The sequence below is a fragment of the Xiphophorus couchianus genome, chromosome 15 (genome assembly GCF_001444195.1).
Source record: "Xiphophorus couchianus chromosome 15, X_couchianus-1.0, whole genome shotgun sequence".
NCBI lineage: Eukaryota > Metazoa > Chordata > Actinopteri > Cyprinodontiformes > Poeciliidae > Xiphophorus > Xiphophorus couchianus.
In genome coordinates, this window is record NC_040242.1 from 15138113 (window position 1) to 15144112 (window position 6000).

Here is a 6000-nt window from a genome sequence, read left to right on the forward strand (position 1 = left end):
GTTACTTTTATAGTTATTGTACACAAATGCATCCACATATTTATTGGCTTTTAAAACTTAAGAGTTGCTTTTTCAGTTTCATTACGAGAGAATTGACTACATTCTGTTTTTATCACTGTAACAAAGCATATGTCCTTATTTGGGAATATTTTAACTGAATTTGTCCAAATGACCAAAAAAACACAGGCCATCAAAAATACTTATAGAAACATGCAAAAAGCTGCTCAGGAATTATAAGAAAGTGTTACAGGTCCCGAGTGTCAGAACCTCTGTAACAGCGATGACACAATCTGGAGAACAAATTGACAGGAGTCATCAATGGAACGTAGCGCTGCCTTTAGCATCCAGATTGCTTTTTTATTTGTTATTATTTGTTAACACACAAAACCTTTATATTATACAAGAGTAATGCTTTACATTGCCACTAAGCTTTACTGCAATTTTACTGTATTTAAAGAAACCAATTTAAAAGCTTGAAATTACAAATTCAAATTTATTTTAAGTCATATTTGACATGGCTGCACAGTGGCGCAGTTGGTAGCACTGTTGCCTTGCAGCAAGAAGGTCCTGGGTTCGATTCCCGGCCGGGGTCTTTCTGCATGGAGTTTGCATGTTCTCCCTGTGCATGCGTGGGTTCTCTCCGGGTACTCCGGCTTCCTCCCACAGTCCAAAAACATGACTGTTAGGTTAATTGGTCTATCTAAATTCTCCCTAGGTGTGTGTGTGAATGGTTGTTTGTCCTGTATGTCTTTGTGTTGCCCTGCGACGGACTGGCGACCTGTCCAGGGTGAACCCCGCCTCCCGCCTGGAACGTAGCTGGAGATAGGCACCAGCAACCCTCCCGACCCCATTAGGGACAAGGGTGAACAGAAAATGGATGGATGGATGGATTTGACATAAAAGCAGCAATTCTATAACTACTGAAGGTAGCATAATGGCTAGATTGTGCTATAAGATGTCACCATGTTTCTGGAAAAAAGCATAATTCTGCCCCTTTAATTATTTTCCTAAAGAATCATCTTTCTTCAGGAGATTACTCAGTTGTTTGTGCTTGAATGGATTTTGTAGAATCTGGATAAAATCTCCTTCTCTTGAGCAGTCTGAATACTTTTTATTGCTAGTCCTCCACCACTGGCTCGCACCTAATTACACTCAGCTTGGTACAGATTGAAGGGGCCTTCTCAGAAAATCAATGAACATTGCTCTGCTCTTAGACACATTTATTAGGAGGACGGACTCCACTTAACACCACTTAACGAATGCATTTATGGCTGGGCCATGATCTTGCTCCACGCCCTGCAGATTCTTTAGCGCATTAAGGGGCAGGCAAGACGGTTTTTTGATGAATATGTAAAAAATGTAAAAAAGCTTGAAGCGCAAAGTCTGGTGAGGACATAATGGAAAATGGGATCCTCTGGGACAGGTTAATGATCAGCCACCTTGCAGTTTAATGTCCTTTCAGATAGAATCACTGATCTGCAGCTATGAATTGCAAATGACTAGGCATCTGATGCAAGAAATAAACCCGTGAAGACTTAATTATTCTTTGTGGGTCATGCTGTGTCACAGTACATGCACACTGCAAGAAACCTGAGTTTGGTTCCAGCTGTGGAGAAGATTTCTTCGCAAGAGAGAAAAACATCTCGGGTTGCTGTCACTAAACAAGCTGCAGAAGAACAGAGATGCTTTCGAAGTCACCGGGAGAGAGCAATACTCATAAACAAACAACATAAAAGGGTGTTTTTTGGTTTGTACCAGCATAAACAACCAATGCTGAACAGCAGACACAAGTGGGCTGAATTAATAAGCACATATGGATCAAAGGAAACTGGTTATGTTTTACAGAGTTCAAGAAGCTCAGCTGAAAAAAAAATAGACGATGTGTTTTTAATATAATGTGATCTTGTGTATGCAATATGTGCATTTTGATGGACTATTTCATTTACATCTTTATGCTCGCACATACCATGAAAATTATTGCAAAAATGATTAAACACGGACGGGATATTCCTGATTAAGACACAAAAACAGCCTGTTTGATCCAGATGTTGCTTGGTTTTCTCCTCTCTAAATGACTCAGGTGTCATGAAACCAAGAAATGAAATTCATACATGTTAATATTAAAGTGCCACTGTTTATATGCTAAAAAAATAACTTCCTAAAAAATAAATAATGTCAGATTAGCTTGCTTCTTATGTTCTGACAAGTTTATTTCTCAGGCATTGTATTCCACCCAAGGATGGAGCAGCACCCAGAAACCCTATTTTACATGGGCTGATGATCACCCACCCACATGACATGGAAAATCATCACAACACAGCTCAAATAAATATTGCTGTAAACCGTTTTGTTCACAAGCGGATTAGGAAACAAAAAGACATGCAGAGCAGCTTCCAAAACAAGGCATTTGTGTTTTGATTTCAATGTCTCTGTGCAAAATGTCCCTCAGCAAATTTCTTTTGGAAGCTGACTCCTTTTTTTAGTTCTTACCATATAAAATCTAAATTATATCCAACTTCCCTCAAAGGATTTCTGAGGTTTGTTTTGGGAAAATAAGTTGTGCTTCTCATAACAGACAAGCGAGAAACTTTCTACTCGTCACATCATCGAATCCCTACAGCTGTAAAAACTAAAAATTCAAATCACCATATTGGGCCTAAACATCACTTTAAGCTGATAGCACAATGAGCAGGTGTTGGTTCTGTGTATTGCGTTGTGAATATGAAGTGGAATATCATTTCACCATGTTCTCAGATGAGGGGGAGATTCTTTTTCTACAGGGTTGAGTGAATCTTTCAAATAACTGAATCACATACAGCTGTGTCAGGTTTTGACCAAAAGACAACCATGAACTTAGAACTGGAGAGAAACTTACAGGGCTTGAATGGAGAAAACAGAATGTAGCACACGAGCAGAGCAGCAAAGAGAAAGTCTGTGAGCCTACTTATTAGGTTGAAAGTAGAGAATGACATTGAATGCTGGTGAGTCAATTATGGGATTAGGAACAGCTGTGAAAGAGAACAAACAGGCAAACTGAGGAAAGGTGAATAAATTACACAAAGGAAGTTGAACTAGCTCTCCTGTTATGTTCGTTTCTGAGGTACAGCAAAAATGTTTGTGGGTCAATTTGACCCAGAAAGTGTTTAATCATGCAATAGTATCAGAAACCAAAAAATTCCTCCAAAACATTTTTCTATCTGATTATTAACTCCAATACTAACCATTTCAATCAATATTTGTGCAATGATGTTTTATTATTTCTCAGAAATTAAGGATCGATGATGACAACCTACTCATTTACTCATTTGGACATTAAAAAAGGAATTTACATTTTTTATGGCCATTGAAAAAAACCTAGACACAAAAAAATAATAATTTCCTTGAAATTGATCTCTGGTAAAAAAAAAATATATATATTTTTTTTCCCAATGGGTGATCTTTATAATTGAACTTGAGACACTTCAAGACAAATGAGTTATGCAGAGAATATTTATGTTTCCCCCACTTCTGCTGAGTGTCCTATTAAGCATGTACCTATTAAGACAAATAGAAAAAGTTTTATGCAAAAAAAATACTTCCAACTACTTTAAAAAAGAAATTGAATTTTAAAATGGGTCAATTTGACCCACAACATAACATGAGGGTTAGATACAACAAAACTATAAAAAATGACTAAAACTGATAAAAGAGAAATAAATCAAGAGGCATAGAGAGCAAATTACAAAGGAAACACAAAGGAATCCGCAAGCGTAACACGTTTCTACCAGTAATGAACACAAAAACATGAACTGAATACACCAAGGCCTTTTAAGAAATAATAGAAAACTCAGAAGAAATCAAATGAAAAACAAAACACACAAGAATCATGATAAGTTCATTCCTGGTACGACTAAGGGAAGTCCAGGTACCACCACTGGTACTTGCACCACTGTTTCAGAACCACAGCCTTAAAGGTTAGATATAACATTGGTTATAATTGTAATGTGCTGTATCTCTATACATGCTGCATGTTTCCCTTTAAGTACAAATATGGATCTATGAATTACACTCAACAGACTGTATTTATGTTTTACACAGAAAACACTATCATATTTGATAACTGCTAGCAATGCTAGCAAAATTATCGATTTTCCCCATTTTGAATAATGAAATTTTACACAACAGTTGCTGTACAGTAGCCCACTGTGTGCAACATATTTAATATAATATAGACCCTCAAACATACACAAAAATGGTTTGAAGCCAGCATTATGTTTTGTTTGCAACGTAGCCTTGCAATGGACCTCTGACCTGTCCAGGGCGTACTCCACCTCTCGCCCAATGACTGCTGGCGAAAGGCACCTGCCCCCCTCCAGATCCGTCACGGATAAGCATGTAGCTCTTGGAGAAAATGGCAGCAATTTCGGAAGATGTTGTCAATCTTTTTTCCCCTGGCTTTAATGTAATAATCCAGTGTTTCATCTGAATGCTTATAAGTCTGACCTTGGGGAGAGTTAACTGGACAACCAACCATCTATATGAAGTGACCATCTGTCACTTCAGAATACATTTTCCCATAATAGAATGATTCAAGTATTATTTTCAGTTTGCTTTAAAATTCTGTTGTATCCCTACCTAAATTATTAAAACTTCTAAGACAACAAATTGGGAACATTTCTGCTTTCAAGACATAATTACATTAAATCAAAGCATATTCACCTTTTAAATTGCTTGCTCTAAATCTAATTGAAAATTGATGGTCAAACTTGAAAATTGCAAGTTCTCCATCCAATATGTTTGACATTGAGATGTTTCACAAAGTAGAACATGCAATAAATTTAGTAAATTAACAAAGCTGGTAGAGACATTTCTTTTAAGTCTTGCAGCTCTACCTGTAATTGAAAGCGCTTCTGGAAAGTACTGTGGGGGCTGAATACAAATGCATGAAATACATTTTAAATTTCTCTATATAAAGGGAATGAAAACATATTTTTTTATTCAGCTTTGTATTTATGCACTACACTTTGTGGTGAACTAATACACACAATTTCAACATACATTGAAGTTTGTGTCTCTCTATTAAGGAAATTAGAACAATGGTGAGTCTGGTGAAAGATAATTTAATCAATAAAAGCAAATATTCTCTCAGTCTAGTTAGCATTAGCTTTTCACCCGCTTTATTCATCACTGTTTAAATTCATATATTAATATGTCTCGTTTCAAAGATGTTGACCTATTGCTTCTGCCTGACTAGGTTTCATCCATGAGTCTGTGGATCTTTACATGGATGTTTCCTGGAAACCCTTTTCAAATGCAATGAAAGCAAGGGATTCCATGTTTTCTCATAGTTCTGACTTTTATCTGGCTGCTGCACTAGTCGGTTTGTCTGCAAGCAGAGAAGGGAAAAAGGGGCTTGAGATGAAACTAATTTTATGGGTTTTGAAACCCACTGGGAGACCAAGATACCCTGTAAAGATTTATTTATCAGCTAGAAAGCAACCAAAGGAATGTGGATTCAGAAAAAGGGAAATCTTTATGAGATTGCACAGAGGAATCTGTGAATATACGGCTTTTAAAAGTTGGTCTGAGGCAGCAGCTGCTGAGGCAGAAATACTCTTTTGGAAGATAAGGTAAAAAGCACATCAGTTATCATTGTGAATAGCAGATATAAACTGGAAAATTTCTTCAGAAATTAAACAGGGCCTGCCAAAGAGTGCCCGCCAGTTGGAACCAAGCGTTCTGATGCTAAAAATTGGTATCAATGCTAAAATAAGCTACAATGTGCTCAATAGCATGTGGAGAGTCACAAGCACGTTGAGTAACATGTACTTACTCCATTCAGTATGTTAAAATTTGTGTATAAACTAAAATAAGCCAAAATGCAAATGATAGCCTAAATGCCCTCAGTAGGATGTGGGGCATCACTAGCATGTTGTCTTACAATGACTTCCTCTATTCAGTGTCCTAAACATGGCTAATAAAAAATAAATAAATAGCTTAAAAGCTTATTTTAGGGAAAAG